General features: G+C 41.1%; 1 protein-coding gene across 5 annotated transcripts in view; it reads right to left on the reverse strand.

Moving 5' to 3' along the window:
• The window catches only part of RGS6 (regulator of G protein signaling 6), a 537,833-nt gene extending 529,376 nt beyond the window's left edge, over positions 1-8,457 (reverse strand). For 2 of the 5 annotated variants that reach the window (XR_005030466.2, XM_036913305.2), the window contains exon 1: positions 7,577-7,688. The gene's annotated coding sequence lies outside the window, so the exon portion shown is untranslated. Of the gene's footprint in view, positions 1-7,576; positions 8,074-8,267 lie in introns of those variants that run through there. The other 3 variants (XM_036913310.2, XM_036913309.2, XM_036913306.2) reach the window with 2 other exon arrangements.
• Positions 8,458-21,977: the final 13,520 nt, after the last annotated feature.

Here is a 21,977-nt window from a genome sequence, read left to right on the forward strand (position 1 = left end):
ACCAACATAAGGTGAGGAAAATGTCACTCAAAATCTACTTTGCTTTCTCACTTTACTTTCAGTAAACCTAAATATTTATTAAACAGTTTTGTTTACAACCTAGATTTCCCCTTTTCCTTTTTCCCCTTAAGTTTTAAGTTCATCAACACAGATTTCTCATGCCTAAAAGGTTTCCAAGAACCTAACTCTCAGAATTAAAATCCTTTGCACTCTTTGTCACCTCTATCTTTTTACTCACACTGAAATGTCTCAGGCATGCCCTTGCCCTCTCTGTCCCCTGCCCCCATCACTATAGGCCCCAAACCCCATTGGTCCTCCCATGTCCAATTCATTCACTCAACCTCTTCAGTGAAATCTCTCAGTGGGAAATAATCTCTCCCCTTTTCCACTTATTTGTGCCTGTCTTACCACATTCTATTTCTCTATCTTCCCCACCCCCATACACAGAATTTTAAACTGAAAAACTGGAGCCATATCTGATTAAACATCATCTAGAAAAGGGCCTTCAGTAGTGGACTTACTGCTAATCTAGACGAGCAAGGCAAGAAGCAGGGAATAACAGTGGCAACTTTAGACCCACTGTGACCTGGAGTAGGAACCCCCTTCCCTCCCCTCCCACCCCCACCACCTCCACTAAGAGTTGATAAACTAGAAATTTCCAGTAACACTCTCTCTTTCAGTAATGCCCTCAAAGCAATTGCAATTTCTCAGCCCTATTCTTCACCCAGGGAGAATGCGGATCAATAGTGTTAAGATACTTTGTCTTATGTCACACACCCATGGCTACAGGCAGAAACCAGCAGCCAAGCCCCTAAACAACCTGCCACTCTGAAAGTTAAAGTGCCTTCCCCTAAAAAAGAAAATGTAAAATATAATCAATAAATTTATTTTCTATGAATGCATTCTTTCTATTTTGACCAGCTGCTGAATCAGTCTCTGTTTTAGGATGTATGGTCAGCAAAATAATATAATGGCATCTTCCTGCCTGGTTTGGAATCTGAACATAGTAGCACTTACATCACAGCTTAAGGGAAAAATACACTGGACATCTTTGAGTTGTTTTTCTTCTAGAGAGGTCACAAACAGAAAAAAGAAAAGAAACACAGCCAGCTCAAACAACTGTTTGGTTTGGACTGGGCAGCATAGATCTATATAATATTTCCTAATTAAAAATGGTGGCAACAGGGGTTTCTGAGCAGCACATACCCTTTACTTTAACACAGTCCTTACCTGTCCCTAATGCCTGCCCAGCCCTGGGCTCCAGTGCCAGATGCCATTTATCATCACACATGGGCAGCTATTTTGATTTTAGAAAAAAGGAAGGTGTTATTTAATACCTATGTCTCTCTCTGACCATGTCAAAAAATGATTTCACTCATATGTGGAGTATAAGAACAAAGAAAAACTGAAGGAACAAAACAGCAGCAGAATCACAGAACCCAAGAATGGACTAACAGTTACCAAAGGAAAAGGAACTGGGGAGGATGGGTGGAAAGGGAGGGATAAGGGCGGGGAAAAAAAATGGATCAAAGGGCCCATATTTCAAGAAAAATTGGTTCTTAATCTGAAAGCAAACAATAATTGGTTTAACTATTTATCAACAACTCTCATCTGAAAAGCTTATTGTATCCCTCTCTTCACCTGTGAAATTTCTACCTATTTCCCAAAGCCTGTCTCTTCCAGATTTGATTATACAATATTCTCTCTCTGAACTGAAATATATTGTCTTTGTCATTTATTTACTACTAAACTAATTTTAAAAATTCCATGCATTCTTTTCCTAAACTGCCACTTATCCTTTATTGTTACATTTCTATTTATCTCTAACATCTCCCCAAGACAACTGAAGTGATGTCAAGGGTAGGGCTCCTATTTATCATCCATTTTGTGATATATCAAAGAGACTTGGTACTTTGGGTCAGATAAGATCTGAGTTTAAATCTTGGTTTCTCTACTCAGCAGCTATCTGACCTAGGGCAGCTTTGGCTTCCTCGTCTGTACAACGGGAGTAACACCACCTAATTCCTGTTAAAGGGCTTTGATCTACAAATGCTGATCTACAGTGCTGATGGTAATTTTGAGAGGTCAGTCTACTGCTATATGATAGATCCATAGCTTTGTAGGCTGGGCAACTTTTTGTTTAGGAAATCGATTTTTGGTTTAGACAGGCAAAATCAAGCAAATGATAAGAATAGGGGTTATAATGATTTGCACCAGTCCAAATGCCTGCGTGGCCCCAGTCCACGCACCCACACTTGGAACAGCCCATGTACCTGCACCAATACTAGTCCATCCTTCCTCCCATTTCCATCCACCCAGAGCTGTCGCTCTGCAAGTCAGTACCTCAACAAACATTTACTAAACACCTATGCTGTGCCAGGCTCCATAGGAGATACCAGGGGTATTGAGAAAAAAACAACACATGGCCTTGCTTCTGGTGTGGGTCACAATCTGATACAAAGAGCCTTTGGTCTACAAATGCTGATCTCTTGGTACAGCCACAGCCCATTTTTACTTCTCTTCCTGCTGGTGATTAATGGCCTTCAGGAAACAGATACATCTTTGGCTACCATAAAGGAAGATCTTTCCTACTCTCCTCTGTCCACTTAGTGTCTGGGCCACTTGCTTTCTACAAGTCTCCCCAAACCCAATGTTAGAACTATGGAGCAGGATTCTCCATAGAAACTCCATTTGGGAGTCACTCAAGTGCTATGCTGATACAGCAAGTCATCAGAAACAGAAGAAAAGGGGGAGCCATTACCCTAAAATACTATTTCCCAACACACCCATATTGGAGGAGGTCATAGAGAGGATGTGACCTCCAGCTGACATGACTTCCAGCTGGCCCTGGGCAGTCAGAGGCTCCTCAGACCCTCCCCTGTCCTTGGAATGGACTCTGCCCACCCTTCTCACGGTGAGAGCATTTTCAAGAAAGTAGTCTTGAAAGAATAAGGTGTTGTGAGACTATGACTGGACATGTGCCTAACTCCATTAAGGCCTCTATATAACTAAGATTTGGCTGGCAAGCAGGCTAGAAATCTTCTTGCAGCCACCCAAAACAAACCTCGTAGATAAGTTCCCCTGCTTATTAAACCTGCCACCTACCCATCAGGAGCGGCCTACCTCTTTCTTCTGCCTCTCCTTGCCCTCAGAGGATGGAGGGCTGGTGTCAGATTACACCCAGGAAACCCCCAAGGTTCTCATTAACAAAATTAATAGAAAATAGAAAGTGTGCTGTTTTGGGTCCACCTTTTTGAATTACTGTGTCTCCTCTGCTCAGCAGACCATTCAGGACCCGGTTTTATCCTCACAGCCACACATACCCCAGGGGCATATTTTTTATTCCTGTTTAACAGATGAGGAAATTGAGGTTCAGAAACACAATTAATAGGGTTTACAGATGCTGTTGTGCTACTTGAAGAGCCACCCATTTTAACCCTCTGTCTGGGCTCCGGGCTGTCCAGATCTCAGGGAGCCTAACACAGGTGCCACCAAGTTCACACACGTGCAGGCCATCATCATCTCAGGAGGCTTTAAGGTGTGCATCCCTCAGGCAAGGAACTAGCCTCTTGGGTAGGACAGGTACTCATGAATAGGAGAACTCCATGCAAAAACTCGGAGGTGGCTTTTTCCTTTTACAAATTTACTGTAGTATTTAGGAAAGCCATGATGGCTAGTCTCTGCCACAGCTCAGTTGAATGGCCTCAGTTGTGTGAGCATCTATTTTGTTCCTATTCAAAAATTTACACATTTTTTTAAGTTACCATACATACAAATGGGTGTCATCTGTACCCTATGTTTTAACACCTAAGTAGAGGAAAGGATTAATTTTCTAGTCACAAAATAGTCACACAAGGATGACTGAATCTTCTAACTATGGTATTTCATCCGCCTGGAAGCTCCTGGCTACCAAATGCCCTCGCTCTGTGTCAGAAGAGGGAGGTGGTAAAGAACACCCTTTGGGGTCAGGCAGGTCTGATACCGGGTGCTGCCACTGATCAGTTTCATGGACTTATACAGCTTAATTTCTTCCTTTACATCTTTGTTTCCTCAGTCATAATATGGGGACTTGATGCTCCAATGAGTAGTATCCTACCTTTTGTGGGGAGTCAGGGGGTTAGGCCATTGCTTGCTTTACCTGTTGCTTTGGTAGTTGGGGTAATTAATAGTGGCTCTCCCTCCCCTTTTCTGGGAAGAGGTCTCTTAACAGGTCTCAGGAAGGCAACAGGAAAGCATTTGACAGGCTTTGTGGTTGTAACAGCTCAAGCAGGTACTCTGAGTTATTTACTGTAACTCATTAAGTTTAATGTTCATTTTACTTCCTACTTTTAAAGCATTTTTACTCTCCTTGCAGTCTGAAGAACTGGGTGTCATGACTGATTATTATTCTTATTACAGACTTAATGGTTTCAAATTCTAGATGATTATCTCTTTTATCTTAACTACTTGAGAAACTTTTGCCCCCATGGAGGACACCAATGAATTCAACCAATGCTCACTGAGCACATCCTGGCAGGTAGGTTGCTGAGCACTGGGCGGATGGCTGCAAAGTAAAGTGAAACAGAGCGTCTGCCTCCAGCAGTTCACCATCCAGTTCCCAGTGTGGTCCCCAGACTAGCAGAGTCAGCATCATCCAGGGACTTAGAAATGTAAACGCTCAGGCCCCTCCCCAAACATACTGAGTCAGAAACCAGGCTTTACCCCCAGCTGCTGTGTTTGAAAAAGCCAGCTTCAAAGATGATCCTCATCAAATGTCCAAATAACAAACATGTTAACTTATTGAGCTAAATCTAAAAAAGTGTCATTTGTCCTTCCAGGAAATAGAGGCTCGGAGGCCAAAGGCCCATGAATTGTTGGTGGAGAAATTAAAACCAGAATTCAGGCCTCCTCACCCCTCTACTGCTGCCGCCTATGGCCAGTGTCCTATTTCTCTTCTGATGTTTTAATCTCTAAATTTTATGGGGAGCCCCAAGTATTTATTACCAACCCCTAGTGAAACTCTTGGTTTTCAAAGATAGCAGAAAAATGGAGAAACTACTCTCTTTAAAAATAAGGACCACAACGTAAGTTTAAATCTGATCTGTTGAAACCACCCAGTAAACTAGCAGTAATTTCCCAAATCTTTAATCCATCTCCAAGTTTCATTTACAAGACTTGAGAATTTGAAGGGGAGGGGAGAAGGATAAAAACGAATAATGTGATCAGAATAAAATCTGGAAGAATATACAGTATGCAGAAATGTCAGTTGTGGTTCACTTGCCATTGCCATGGGAGAAGTACAAATGATTTTTTCTTTGTATTTTCCTGAATTTTTCCCAATTATTATATATTACTTTTGTAATCAAGAAAAAAGTGAAGCTGGTTTATGAAGTGTTGCATCCATATCAGTCAACAGGAAGGTTTGTTATTCTATTTCTCTCCATACAGCAGGATAGTGTCTGTGTGTAGTAATTATTTATATCATGCCATATGTTACAATGAAGATGAAACTCAGTAAATATATTCCTTCCAGCTGGCACTAAAAATGAAGAGGTTAAATGCTTTCCTAGGTTCAAAGCACTACGAATTAAAACAAGCTGACTGTGAAGCTAAAGGAAAAATGTATCCCAGTACTGAGATATGAGAACATCTCTCTTGAAAAACATTCCTGTGACACATAGCTCTGCACTCTTACCTGCCTGATGTTTAACCCCTGGCAGAAAACAGAATGTTAAGCAATTCCTGGAGAATCTCAGGAGTTCAGGGGATAAAATATATGGGAGAATACCAGAGAAATAAACAGAATGATTTGACTTTCACATAAAATTCCATTCCTGTGTAAAATAAGAAATCCAAAACTGCTGGCAAATTTCATTGTCCTAAATATCATTAAAATTTGTTTTCTTTCTCAAGAAGAGTTTGCTCATTTAAAAAAATATCATGTTGGTTATGTTATTCCACAAATTGAAAATAGATAAATAAAAGGACTGTCTCATTGAACGATATTTCTGCCACAAAAGTGCTGTTGTAGTGTTTCACTTGATAAGACAAATTTGCCACTTGAAGAAAAATTAGCATTGTTTTACTGAAACTCTCAGCAATATAAATTCAGTGAATGGTAATTGAAGTCTCTTAAAGAAGACAGGGAAGTAAAGAAGCAATTAATGAATACGGAGAAGGAAACATCAATGACAACCTACTTTATCAAAATACTTCACAATAGCTGACATTTGTAGAATTCATACACACTTTCAAGAAAGGACAAATTATGGGAGAGGATAAATAAGTATTTATTATTTATACTTATATATCATCTTACAAAGGTGTATCTCCAAATTGCCCTGAGTTCTTTACTTTCTTTCACAGGGCAATCCCAACCACCGTAAAGTGAGTAAATTAGTAAGAAGAATAAATAACATAAAAGGATGTGCAACTCAAGCAAGTTTCTCACCAATCCCCAGTTCACACCCCTTATAACTACACATCTGCCTATGAAAACTGATGTACAAAAGCCTTGCTGTTAACATATTAAGCTAAAACTAAGTTTCCTTTCAGCCTAACACTTTCTGACAGAACGCACACAAACTTAACAGCTCAGCCTCTTAACTCCATCCGGATACCTGGAAGCCCCATGTTCATTCTTTCACTTCTCATTCCCCTCTGCTGTAGCAAAGGGTCCAATGTTAGGTTTTCACTTAATACTGCTTATTTTTGCAGTTTTGCTTTGGGGCTGCTAAAAGGTATTGATTAGCAACTACCTGCAGATACAGCTTCTAAGCATTGGTAAATGCTGAGAAAACAATTCCAAGCCAACAACAAGGGTCAAAATATCTTCAATTAATAGCATAGAAATGCAACTCCTCTCAACGAGAAACAAATAACATTCTACTCCATCAATTAAAAAAAATTACAGTAGCTTTCATTCTGAGCAAAATTTAATTTTCTGGGTCACTTTCCCTGTCTCACTGGCCACTTTTTACGTAGCCTGACAGTGACTGTAAACACCGTCTCCTCACTCAACCAGCTTAGCTGTCACCCCCTCAGAGGGAGCACCTACCGTTCCCGTTTCCTGCTGCAGTTCCCAAACAGACCCCCACCCACACCTTGCCCTGCCCTCCACACCTCACCACGCACTTTCTTCTTTTCCAAACCACAAACGGGTGAGCTTACTGAGAGAAAAAGTTAATGAACGTCTGCTTTTGAGGGAAAGCTGCCCTACCTGCGATCACAGAATCGGAAGACGGGAAGTACTAAAGGCACGTACGTACCCTGTGCTCGCTAGTGCCAGTCGGTGAGCGCTTCACACCAGAAACCCGGGAACACGATTTACATGCAGACCTGTACCCATCCCACACAAGTCCACACGCCAGCTTGCCTAAGCACTTATGTAAGCTCGTGCCTCTACAGTCCCAACCTGCACACGCACACCAACACCTGTCACGCATCTGAAATGGACAAGCATCCGCACCCAAGAGATGAAATGAGATCAACATGTATGAATGAATGGGGTGACGTGGGGTGTGGGGGTGGGAAACACCGTTTTAAAATATCTTTTCCCCCTTTGTTTCTTGCCCATTTTTGTTACAACTACAATTACCTTAGCAACCAAAGAACTGTATGGACTCCCCCTCCGGCTTCTGAATTTCTCCTAAAGCCGAGCTTGCGCCAGGTTCATGATAAAGCTTGAGAAGCCCAGGGAACGAGGGACCCGCAGCCTCTTAGGGGCGGTGGGGACGTCTGGGTCCGTCTCCCGCTGCTCTCCAACGTCTCGCCTCCTCTTTACGAGTTTCCGTGGTGGCGGGCGCGGGGGCTCAGAGAGCGCAGGGCGAAGCCCGAGGCCGGCGGGGAGGCGCGGCGGGTCGCATGGTGCCAGGGCGCGGGGCGCTCGGGTGCCTCCAGCGCGCTCGGGGCTGGCCCCGCTTTACGCGCTCCCCGGCTCTCGCCCTTCCCTGAGCGCCCCAGGCCGGGGGTTCCGCCGAGGTCAGTCCGCCCCCTCGACGCCCCCCGCTCCTGCGGCCGTGAGAACGCGGCGCCCGGTGGAAGCTCCCGCCGCAGAGAAGGGCCGAGCGCAGGAGCTGCCCCAACTCGCGAAGCCGCTCAGCTCCGGCGCACGCGAACCGCCGCAGCGGCGCCCGCTGTCGGGTGTGGAGCGCCGCTGCAGCCCCGCGCCGCGCGCACCTGGGATCCGGCACCTGGGCCCCGGCAGGGGCGGCGCGGCGAGGGCGGGGCGGGGGCGGGGCGGGGCCGAAGCACCTGCGCGCGTCCCCAGGGCGCGGCCGCAGGCTCACCTGCTCCCAACGCGGCGAAAAGTGCAGACGGCGTTGCGCCCGAGGAACGGAACACCAAGAATTCCTGGCACTTCAGCTGCCGCCGAGAAAACTGGCAGATTGGCCCGGCGGTGCGTTCCCTCCTGCCGTCAGGACTGAGAGCTGATTGCTTCTGGAAACTTTAGTGGCGTCAGAGTTGTCTTAGGGATTCCTGGTCCGGAGTGATTTGCCCGGTAGCTTTTTAATCTCTCGCTGACGTGTAGCTGGCGCCCTCTAAATTAAAACGAGCCACCACGTTCGTCAGGGATATTGTTTCTAACCTCCTCATTTTTATTGATTCAACATTTACACCACCTGCTGTGTTCTGGAGTGTTTTATGATTAATCTTATCTGGAACATCACAAAAGAACTTTAAAGAAAAATTAACCACCATTTTCTTAGGGAAGGAAGAAAAAAAGTACGAAAGTGTGAAAGGGTCACTTGAAACACACGGCATTCTTTAAATGTGGGAGCTTTGAAATTTGATGTTTGGTTAACGAATGATTCAGGAAGCTGCTCGTAGGAATACAAAAAGATTGTTGGTGCTGGTGGTAACCATGGGATTGGTGTGCAGGATCAATGTTAGCAATATCAAGAAAAAATTCAAAAGTTATTCTCAAATTTTATTATGTCACCAGAAACAAACAAACAAACTTGAAATAAAATACCTGAAGTCTTCTGAGGATTGATGCCCTAGTCTCTCTTCATCCAGGTAGGTCCAAAAATTGACATTTAAGGTCTCTTTCCCTATTCTCTTTTTTCACCATTCTGTCTTGGATAATGAATGGATTCATTCTTCCATCCAAAATTAGCACCTGCCTTCTGTTAGACCTTCTGCTAAACACTAGAAATGGATGAAAGACCAATCCCTGCCCTCAGGCCTTCTGACCTAATGGGGATGGTATACAAGCAGATACATGTATTACTGTGGGCTGAATCCACACACAGAAGAGATGCCACCAAAACGTGGAGGAAAACCTACAACCTAAAGACAGCACACCCAACTTAGTGAGTAAAATATAATTTCAGGATGCCCCGGTTATTTTTGTATTCAAGTTGAAAAATAAAATCTTTCCTTCCCCAAGTTTAGCATTTGGCTTAAGCATGGTTGTGGAGCTGGCTATTTGTAACACTTAGAGAATAAGCTGCTTACTGAGAGATGGGTGGTGTTTAGGGGCTCTTCCTCTTTGGGGAGCTTTGCATTTCTGAGACTAGCAGCTTCTTGAAGGTCAGTCATGAGGGAACAAACATGTGGAAGTATGAGTAATGGGCTCCAGGTGCATCTGAAGAAAGGCCTTACTGTGTACTTCCCTTCATACAATAGCATCAAGGAGAATAAAATTCTCAGGAATAAATTTAACCAAGGAGGCAAACGATCTGTGCACTGACAAGTACAAGACAATCATGAAAATAATTGGAGACAACAAGTAAGTGGAAAGATATCTCATATTCTTAATGAATTAATATTGTTAAGTGAAGAGTTAATACTGTTAAAATGTCTGTACTACCTAAAGCCCTCTATAGATTTAATGCAATTTCTTTCAAACTTCCAAAGGCATTTTTCACAGAAATTGAAAAAAAAAATCCTAAAATTTGTATTGAACCATATAAGACCCCAAATAGCCAGAGAAATCCAGAAAAGAACAACAAAGCTGGAGGTATTGCACAACCAGATTTCAAATTATATTACAATGCTATAGTAATCAAAACAGTATGGCACTAGCATAAAAATAGATACATAGACCAATGAAACAAAATCAAGAGCCCAGAAGTAAACACACACATATGCTCTCAACTAATATTTGACAAGGGAACAAATAATGTTCAGTGGAGAAAGGATAATCCCTTCAATAATTGGAGCTGGGAAAACTAGATATTCACATGCAAAAGAATGAAATTGGACCCCTACTTTACATGAAGGTAAAATAGCTCCAATTAGAAAGTAACTCCAATGCATTAAAGACTTGAATGTAAGATCCAAAACTATGAAACCACTAGAAAAACACATAGGGAAAAATCTCCTTGACATTGATCTGGGCAATAAGTTTTTGGATATGATATGAAAAGTACAAGCAACTAAAGCAAAAACAAACAAGTGGAACACATCAAACTAAAAAGCCTCTGGAAAGGAACCATCAACAAAATGAAAAGGATATCTACTAAATGGGAGAAAATATTTGCAAGTCATATATCTGATAAGGGGTTAATAGTCACAATATGCAATAAGAACTCATACAATGTAATAACAAATAAAAAGCTGATTTTAAAATAGGCAGAGGATCTAAATAGACCTTTTTCCAAAGAAGTTATGCAGATGGCCAACAAGATCATGAAAAGTTACATGCTTAATACCAGTAATCATCAGGGAAATACAAATGAAAGCCACAATGAGATAACACCTTACTCTTGCTAGAATGGCTATTTTCAAAAAGAGAAGAAATAACAAGTGTTTGTGAGGATGTGGAGAAAGGGAACCCTTGTGCACTGCTGGTAGGAATGTAAATTAGTGCAACCACTATGGAAAATAGTATGGAGGTTCCTCAAAAAATTAAAAATTACCACATGATCCAGCAATTCCACTTCTGGGTATTTATCCAAGGGAAATGAAAACACTAACTAAACAAGATATCTGTACCTCCATGTTTGTTGCAGCATTATTTACAATAGCCAAGACATCGATGTAGCTGAAATGTCTATCAATTGATGAATAGATAAAGAAATTCTGGTATATATATGCAGTGGAATATTATTCAGCCAATAAAAAGAAGGAAATCTTGCCACTTGTGACAATGTAGATGGACCTTGATGGCGTTGTGCTAAGTGCAATGTCAAAGACAAATAGTGTATGTTTTTACTTATATGTGGGATCTAAAAAAGCCAAATTCACAGAAATAGAAAGGAGAATGGTGGTTGCCAGGAGAAGTGATAAATGAGATGTTGGTCAAAGGGTGCAAATCTACTTATAAGATGCATAAGTTCTGGGAATCTAATGCACAGCATGGTGACCATATTTAATGACACTGTATTATATGCTTGAAAGTCATTAACAGGGTAAATCTTAAATGTTATCCACAAAAAAAGGAAATTATGTGAGGGGATGGAAGTGTTAATTAACTTTATTATAGTAATCATTTTGCAGTATATACAATATACCAAACCATCACATAATACACCTTAAACTTTTTGTTATATGTCAGTAATATCTCCATAAACCTGGAAAACATGTTTATGACATCCATTTTTTAAATGTATTTACATATATTAATATATTTTATGTATTATATGGAATTTTTGTTATATATAATTTCTTATATATATAGAAAATATTTTATTTCATAATATTTTATTTCACATAATATATTTGATTACACATGCACACATTTGTGTATATATATTATACACAACACAGCTATATGTACTTTAATAATTACATATACATAATTTTTATAAATATAATTTTAGTATTATTATATATTTATAAACATAATTGTATATTTTATGTATGTATATATATATATATATATATATATATATATATACACATAATGATAAAAATAACTAACTTAATAGAAATTGGCCACATTTTTTGCTGGCATGGCCAAGAAATTAGTTTACATTCTGAGGAATTGGCAAATAAGTAAATACATTAAGGATATTGAGAGACAGTTTTTTTAATGTTGGAAAGGGAATTACAGATACAGGAAGGGGAACTATTAGAATAAACTGAGTGATATGGCTTGAAATTAGAGCTGATAGTATGAAAAGATTTTTAATATATACAGAAAAATATAGGTACATGTGTATGTTTGTATATACATTGATAGATTTGCTAACTCTGTCCATTGAGGAAGCTTAAAAGCAATAGCACCTCAGTAGCAGTAAATACACCTACAACTCAGACTTTTGTTTTTAAGTACCATTCTCTACCAAAAGGACCTATGGCTCCAAGGTATAGTGGGTGAAACTGGAACAATTTCTTTTGCAAGAAAATAAGAGGGTACTTAAAGAATTATGGAGATATCTCAAAAGAATATAGGAGCTAGCTTGAAGCAGTTCCCACTGGCCAAATCTAGGACAATTTAAACACTAAAATAAATAATGACAGCAACACATTGCAACCTTTGAGTAAAACAGGAATCAATGAGTCCATGCTGATAGAAAGAAAAAAGGAGAAAGGAAAAGTTCTTCTGGTAGAATGCAACTAATAGATTAAGAAACAAAGATAGACTTAGAAAATCACCATTTTGTAACTGTGATCATTAATAATTGATTCCGGACAGAATCATCAGTGGATGCTAAAATTGGTGGCTAAAAGTTTGATGAGGACCAGGATATATATATATATAGTCTCAAAGTATGCCCCCCAAAATACTCATTAATTCTCATAAACATATCATTAGTTATTGATTAACAAGCATAGCATACTTATTAATTAACATTACAGCTGCAGAACTTGGAAGGTACCATCATAATCAACTGGCAAAAGTTTGTGTAAATAAAAACTAGTTATGGGAAAAATCAACCTGAAAATCAACCTGTATGGCCTCCTGATAATAATGTACTGAGAAGAATGCAGCAGTCCTTCTTGTGCATAAATGAGGAAATGTTAGACATGTGCAAACTGAGGGCAATTCAAGTAACTTGCCTGTACTCTTCAAAATGTCAAGGCTATGAAAGTAAAGACTGTTCCAGATTGAAAGACACAGAAGAGATGAGATAATTAAATAAAACAAATGATCTTGAATGAGACCCAACACCTATAAATGGCATTAATGGCAATAATTGGTGCAATTTCAGTGGATTCTGTGGATTAAGTTGGATCAATATTATTTTCCTGATGTTGAGATTGTACCATGGTTATTTAGGAGAATTTCCTTGTCTTTAGAAATTCACACTGACTGATGAAGGGATAAAGGGATGTCACATCTGCAACTTATTCTCAGGTGGTTCAGAAATCTTGACAATGCAAAGGTCATAAGGGAGCTCTTTGAACTATTTTTGCAACTTTTTTGTAATTTAAAATGATTTCAAAGTAAAAGGTTAAAGAAAGATGCATTAAGGTATTCCCTTATTCCCTTATTCCCCCCCCAAAAAAATCATCTTCACTCTTCAAAAGTGTTTACCATGGGTTTCCTTTAAGAATCAGCTCACTGCTAGTTGTACTGAAGATATGATTTTTTGATCTACTATTTTGTGAATATATATAAAAATGTGATTTATCCCAACATTTCAGTCATTCACTCAGCAATTATTTATTAAGGGCATGCTGCATACAAGAATCTTTTCCAAAACTCATGTAAAGCATAAAATGAAATACATTTATAGGTAATATCCCACATCTTTTGATTATCAAATGAGAAGTTGCAGGAAAGTATGTAATAGAATTGATTGTGGAGTAACTGGCTGACAAATTAAACAGAAGAATGAAAATAAGTTGGCAATTTAGTTCCAATAACTGCATTGGCTGGTGAAGGTGGGAAAACATAGTGTCAACACATTTGGTGCATGTGTTTCAGGCCATGGATTTGGAGGGTATTCAGTTGGGTACCATGTGGCCTACTTCCCAGGGCTGTGAATTTGTGACACTTGACAGCTGATGCTGCTTTCCCTCAAACACTCTCATTTTCTTTTCCTCACTCTTCAGTGCACATTTTTTCTTTTTTTGAGAGTTAAGTGTTGTTTTCTTTGCCCTTTGGCAGTGAAAGGAAAAAGATTCTGGGTGACTTTTTCCTCCTATTAAATTCTGAAAGAAAATTAATTTTCTGATTAGATAGTTTAGAAAAAGGTCTTTCTCATAGGGTGGCTCAAAGGCCGCAGCATCTGTATCACCTGAGGTACTTACTGAAACTTGGCAATAAAGATTCTTGGGCCAACCTCGGACCTGTTGAGTTGAAATTTGTAGTGATGGGATCTAGGAATTTGCTTTTAAGCAAAAATTTGTGTTGGTTCACAAACTGGCCCCCATACAAAGAAGGCAAGGAGAGAGACCAAAGAAAGAGGCAGACAGATGGGTAGCCTGCAGTTTTAATAAGCAAGATACTTACTTACACACAAGGTTTGTTGGGGGCAGCCACAAGATGAGTAGATCTGTATTTGCCAGAATCTTTAAAGTTTATACAGAGGCCTTAATGGTGTTCAGTCCTATATTCAAACAAGGCTGTCTCAACAACACAGTACTCCTCAAGGCTGCCTCCTTGAAATGGCTCCTAGTGTGGGAGCAGTGGGCAGAACATTCCAAAGACAGGGGAGGGGATGAGGAGCTTCTGACTGCCTGGGTCCAGCTCTTGGGTCAAATCACAGTCACATCCTCTTGATGACCTCCTCCGACAATTTGTGATGGGCCCACAACCTGTGGGATGCTTCCTTTATAGAATACCCAACATTTCTGTTACTACTAACTGCATAATCCCCTTCTCAGGGGGGTTTATGGCAGGCAAACTGATCACAAGTGGGTTTTTCCTCTTTCTAGTATGATGACAGCACTTAATCTGTGGTTTTGAAAATCATGTCTGGGAATGGATGTGTTTATAGCAAGATGCTGGAATAGTAATGTTTTGAAACTTGGAAGTAAGGTTATGTCAGAGTGGAATGCATGTTTACAAAGTCCCAGTGCTTAATAATTAGGATGCAAGGATATGTATATATACAATCAATAGACACAGAAGAAAATTTACAACAATAACAGGTTTTTAAAAACCTACACCAGCCCCCAAATAACCAGAGGATTTTATTCACACCAATTGTTTGGACCAAGCTTGCCCTTCAGATCACCTTTTAGACTCTACTTCAGGCACCACTCTCCATAATCTTATGGTCAGAATTGTCAGAGCAGCTGCTCACGTGGGACAACTTGAAGCATTGGATAGGTTTCCCCAACCAAAAATATCTATTCTTTACAACTTCCACTCCTGGCATTCCCCCAGTTTATCATAATCAGCTATAGGCATGTTTGGTTATTAGGAGCATGGCAGGTAGTCAGGGTTGTACTTGAACATGAAAGATCCTTTACTAAGGCAAAAGCTGTCAGTCACAAACCCTATCAAATGTCCCTCCCAGTCACAGAAGACCACAGGTAGCCCCCAAAAGACAAACACTGAAGGTGAACACATTATACCCTCTGTAAAACATGGAGCTTTCTTTTCAGGTAGAACCATATTTTAAGCCACTTAAAATCCACTTAAAGCCTTTTGCAGGAATTTAAGAACCAGTGCTCAGCTCACGGGGTATTCTCAGCCCTCTTCAGAGTCTTGTGTTTGCCAAGTCCTCATTGATATGCTAAAGAACAGAGAAATGAAATGTGTGCCATTTGCCCAAACCAAAGCCTAGGCAGATGATATTGTTTCTGAAGACACCAGAATTGCACCCTATGCTCAAAATGAACTTTTCTTCAAGGTTCTTTTTTTTCCTTTTCATACCATCACCCACGACTTAACAGTAGTTTTCTTTTTAATATTTAGAACATTTTCATCATCCCCAAAACTTCCTTCATTCATCTTTCCCTCCCTCCACCCCTCTGGGCAGTTTTCTGTCTGTACAGTTTTTCCTTTTCCAGAATATCATATACATAAGTGAAATCATATAGTACACAGTCATTTGTGCCAGGCTTATTTGGCATAATGCCTTTGAGATTCACTTGTGAGAATCAGCAGTCTATTAATTTTTATTGCCAAGTAATGTTGCATTGTACAAATATAATACAATTTGCTTATTCATACCAGTCATCTTTGATAAGTATCGTGCTTCTGATATGCTAGTCTAGGAGGCCATGACCCATTTGAACCCTACTGATACCCAGAACATCTGTAAAGCTCTGTAACAGACACTCTTTGTTGTCTTCCAAACCCATCTCATACTCTGTCCTCATCTCTGACTCCTCTCTACTTCCTCCTCCTTCTTTGCTAGGATCTCCCCCTTCTGGCAGCCATGACTCGGAGAAGAGGACTTAGTTCCACTTCCACCAGACTAGGCTTCTCATGGTAGTTCCATTTCTGTGGCCATGTTGTAGAGTTATGATCATTGAGATGTGATGGAAAATCTGCTGAGGGCTTCCGGAAAAGGGATCCTTAGCTCTTAATTCCTGCTCTCCTGATCTCCTTAGTCCTCACATCCACTGACAGTGGGGTCAGGAACTCATTCACAGAGGCACCCACAGCAGGTAAGATCTAGGAGAATATTCAATGGGCTTTCAGGTTCCACTTTGTTTGCTTCCTATCATATTGATTGTGAGGCAAGCAAATAAAAAGAGCATGGTTTTTTCTACAAAATACCTGACCAGTACTGTTCAAAACTGCCAAGGCCTCTTTGTCAAACAAAGGGAGACTGAGAAACTGACACAGACTGGAGGAGACTAAGGAGATATGGTGAATAAATGCAATGGAGTATTCTGGATTGGATCCAGAACACAAAAGGGACATTAGTGGAAAAACTGATGATATCCAAATGAAGTCTATACTTCAGTTAATGGTACTGCAACTGTGTTAATGTCTTAGCTTTGACAAAAGTACAATGATTATGATAAATGTTAACATTAGGGGAAGCAGGATGAAGGGCATATGGGAAAACTGTATTATCATTGCAACTTTTCTGTATGTCTAAAATTATTCCAAAAAAATTTTGAAATTTTAAGTTCAGGGAGTATTTTGAAAGTACCAAGGCTTTTGTGATTTATTCCTCAAAGGGCTTTAGCTCAGCTGGCTAGGATGGCTTGCAGAGTTTATTAATTGAGTTCTTACTATATATCAGGCACTGTTTAGGTGCTAGGACTATATCATGAACAAAACAAAAGCAAAAGAGCATATCTTCATATAGTTTATATTATAGTGAGAAAAAAAGAAAGTCAAATAAATATATCATCAGAAAATAGATGTCATAAAAGAAAGATGAAGATGGATAATATGATTTTAGAGCAGAGGTTTACAGGCCTTTCTGGTAAGGTGATATCTGAGCAGAGACTTGAAGAAGATGAGCAAACCCCACAGATATATAAGGTAAACCCGTCCAAGACAGAAGCAACAGCTTCTTCAAAGGTTCTGAGGTGAGAACAAACCTGACATGTTCAAACAACAGCAGAAAACACATGGGGAAAAAGTAGAAGGAGATAAATACAGAGAAATACGTGGGGTTCAGGTCATGCCAGAGCTTGTTGTCCATAAAAAATGTCAGAGGTCATTTTAAGTACAGTGGAAAGCTACTGAGCATCTTGAGTAGGAGGATAACACAATCATACTTATTATCTAAGTTCTAGCTGCTGTGTCTAGAATAGACTATGAGGGAGGAGGTACAAGGATTAAGGCTACTGTAGCAATCCAGCCAGGCAAGAGACAGTGCTGCTGCTTCTTGGATTAGAGTGACTGAAGTAGCGAGAAATGTTTGAGTTCAGTATATAATTTAACTGATAACCTGACAGATTGAATGGAGATTGTGAGAGAAAGACAGGGGTCAAGGATGATTCCAACCTTAAAAACCTGCAAAAACAATAATGTCATTTACCACGGTGAAGAACGATGGCAAAGAGCAGGCGTGCTGGAGACCGGGGCTGGGGCCATGCTGGTTTGACATGTCTCCCAGGATGTTCATTTCAGTACAGTAGGGGAGAGATCAGGGCTTGAGACACAGGTGGGATTTAAAGAATTAATTTAAACTTAGAGATTTTTCTGCAGTAGAGACAGTGTTTATGAAGTGCAAAACAGGTTCAAAAAGTTTGGGAGAATCTTCCAAGCATGTAACTTGTGGTAATCACACATACTCACACACAGATAGCAAGATACAAGCCCATAGGCCTTCCCTTTCCACTGATAATCACTGTTCTAGGCCCCCTTATGAGGTAACCAACGGGAGCATCAGGAACTAATGCATTTTAACCTGCATTTCAGTGAAATGTGTGTCCATTAGATTTAATATACACATGAGCAGGTAATTAGCATTTAAAATACCCTAACCAGGAATGCCATTTTCAAGGTTGTTGCCCCAAGTTGATCTTTTCTCCATTTGCAAGAAAGAATTATAAGACAGATTCTGAGCTCTTTCCAGTTAACTCAAAATGCTTTCTTATTGCCATTTCTCTCCATTCTGACCTCTTTTTCTGATAAAGTCTTTATTTCTTAATCCTCTCTCTGCAGAGGAACCCCGGCTTCATCATGTACACTAGACTCAGCCCTCCTCACCAGCCCTCACCCTCATCTGTTTAGTTTTGGGGTTTCCTCCCACCTTGGCCCTCCCCATACTGCTGACATCACAACTCCCCTCAGTTAGAAGGGACATGATTATTCTACAGCAGACCGTGAACACCAGCAGCCAAAAGCAGATCCTCTGTGTTTTCGTCTGGAGACAACATTGCTGCACTGTCTTGGGTAGGCTGGCCACGGTGCAAATTGACCAGTACCCCAGGCTCACTTCTCCTCTGCCCTTTGGGCATCGGATCTCAAAGACCTGGGCCCAAATTAACAAGTGTCATCAGATTGCCCAAGTCTAGGATGATTAGTACACCCAATTTATGCAAGGGTAGGCTACCTGTGTGGTATTTCTAACCAATCTACATATCTTGAACCTCACTCATTTCACTAATGAAAAAGGTATTTCTAATACATGCTATGCTAATTAACAAATCCTCTGGTGTTGATGGAAGATAAAAACAATTGAAGATGCTTCTAGTAAGCACCCTTGCCCCCACCAACACACACACACACACACACACACACATACACGGGCTTTAGGTGAGAGCCTCTATGTATTCCCTATCTACTGGAATAAGCATTCCTCACTAGGTATTTCAAATATTAATGAACTACTGTTTATCTGCCCATTAAACTTAACTAGCACATACACATGCAGGTTAAAATGCAGGTTCCTCAAAGGTCTGTTGAATTAGAAAGTCTGGCAGTGGGTGCTGAAATTCAGCAACGTACCCAGCTCTCTCGGTAATTCAGGTGGGGTGATATACCCTAGACTTTGAGGGACTCCCGCTGTAGAGAGGAAGCAGAGAGGGCCTGCCCTGATGCTCACGTGCACTTACCCTGCGAAAGTCTGAACAAGCCAAGGGAAAAACAAACCCTCTTCCTTCTCCTCTTCCAAGGCTGAGATTATATAAGTCGTGGAGAAGTTGGGAGCAACTCAGGAGGACTGAAGCCACAGACGACAGAATCCACTGCTCATCTGGAGTCTCCCAAGCCTTGCCAGGTGCGTGACCCCAAAGGAAACGGGCCTTTGTCTCTCTCCTACCTACCCCAGCGCTGGGACGGGTCATGTGTGATTTGGCTGGGAACATCACTTTCTGGGGAAAAGAAAAATTATTTTCTAATCAAGAAGAGAAGAATTTAAAAACCTTAAATGCAACTGCTTAGAAACCACAGCTGTTCTTTACCTCGCATGGGTTTCAAACAAACCTGTATCATACTAACTCAATTCCTGCTAATAATATATTTGCTTTTCATTTAAATATGTATCTTAGACTGAAGTAAAATCATATTACCCCTAAAAAGTAGAATAATTGACTAAAACGAAGATTAAAAACTAAGCCCCAATGAAATTATTGGAGCGCTTAGTTTTGAGGACAATAGATTGTTTAACAGAATTCCTGCATACCAGGAATGAAAACTATTTTATGTAATGGAAAAAGATCGAGGTTTAAAAAAATATACACACATAAATATTTATACTGAGGGAGTATTTTTAAGTTGGAAACTTTTAAACGACTGTGTCAAGTCAAATGGAAACACAAGATTATTTTGGAGTAAACTAGATCTCTATATTTCTTTCTTCACAATTAAAAAGTAAAGAATTCCAGCAACGAGATCCCATCCCAATAAACTACACATTTTCTTTCTGTTGGGAGGCCTCTAAAATGTGACAAAATTAAGAGAAGAACTCAATTAGCTACTCCTTTCAAAAGATCAGGTTTAGCAACTGAAAATGTAGCGAGTGGAAACAAGCCTGTAAAGGGTGAGAGCAGCTTCATCCTTTAATTTCACCATGTTGCTAAACATGAGAAATGTTTTCTAAATGAATCAACTCAAGCTGAAAAATCTAAGAACCACCATAAAAGGTACAAATTAAAGCATTTCTCCAAGTTGGCCTTATGTTAGAGAGGCTTAAATTGATAAGAAAGCACCAATGCTGATGTGAGAAGTCCTAGATGATCAAGTTTCCAGTGAGTTTCTGCTACTCATTCTGCAGATGAGAGAGGCCCAGATAGAATAATGGAGTGCCCAAGGATTACAGCTGCAACAAAACTCGGTTCTCCCAGTTCCAGCCCTGTGTTCTTCCTTAAGGCACTTTTCAAAGTTTTTGCTATTGTTTGGTATGTGCTGTTTTCTTAGCTGGAGAACACTCGGGACTAAAATAATGATGAGAGAGCAGCTGGGCCACATGGGAGTCTGCCAGCCAGGCCATGACTTCTACTAACCCTGAGGGCTCCCAGGGTCCCAGGCAGAAGCCACTGTGGCTCCCATCTCCCCAGGCTCCCTGCCGCTTGACCCTTGGACAAGGCTAGTATTTCAGTACTTCTGTCTTCAGTTGTGAACAGTGGTGGTAGAAGTCTTTTCCCTATAAGACTGCTGTATGTATATACTTTTAAAAGCTGGAGCAGAAGGAGACAGTGTGTGCATCAACCCAGCACCCTCTCTGTGATGACCTCCATGGCAAGGGCCATGTGACCCCAGGGAGCTCTGATGGTATCAGGGCCTGTTTGCCCATCACCCCACATCCCCATACCATCAAAGCTGGCAGGACAATTGTCTTGTGAATGGGTTTCAGCCCCAGGCAAGTTCGTTATGGATTCAATGTGACCAAAAAAAATTGACAGCAAAATGCTCTTTGGGGTGAAAGGGTTATACACAACTTTAGTTCCAGGTGGCAGGTCAGTCACTAGAATCCCGTTCACTCAGAGTGAGTCTGTATGCAGCAAGCTGGTCTCTGCCTCTGGGCCCCTCTGTCCGCACAGCTGTTCTCTGGGCCTCTCTGCACAGCCATCCTCTGGGCCTCTGTCCTCGGCGCTGCCACTACTCAGGCCTCTGCTCTCCTGAACCTTGCAGCCCTGCCACCATGTCACGCCCAGAGCACTGGGTGGAGCTCTTTATATAGAGTTAACAGCCATGTATTGCCCACAGGTGTGCAGTGAGCTAGTCAACCAGGGCCAGGTGAGAACCCTGGCCACAGGAACTCTCATTTTATCCACAACAATGCAATGATTTAGGAGAAGTGTCTAAGGTCATTGGCCATACTAAAGGTGATCCTAACACCAGAAGCACTGGTAATTAACTCTAAACTATTTTAAGATCCATCCTGTCCTAGGATCTTAAGGCAGCCCGACCCATGGGTGTATGGCCCAGAGTGATAACCTCTGACGTCCTATTTCTGGATCTGCCAGTACCTGACCCTGGGCTTTCTCGCCACCTGTGTCCACCATTCTCCTGCTTGGCTGGGACAGCTGAACCATGCTTCCTTGGCATGACCCTCTGCATGCTCCAGGGCAGGGGTTCTCAAATGGTACTTGCCTAAAAATTAGCTGGTCTGCTTCTCTAAATGCCTTACGCAGGCTGTGCATGCAGGAGATCTGATTCAGTGACTTTGGTGTGTGCCCTGGGAAGTTACATTTTAACAAACAGGGTGACTGGGATCACGTCCTCACCCTTTGTCCTGCACTAAGATACAGGCAGGCCTCCTGACTCAAGGCTTCCAAGCCCTAACTGCCCAGTT

The sequence above is a fragment of the Manis pentadactyla genome, chromosome 11 (assembly GCF_030020395.1).
Source record: "Manis pentadactyla isolate mManPen7 chromosome 11, mManPen7.hap1, whole genome shotgun sequence".
NCBI lineage: Eukaryota > Metazoa > Chordata > Mammalia > Pholidota > Manidae > Manis > Manis pentadactyla.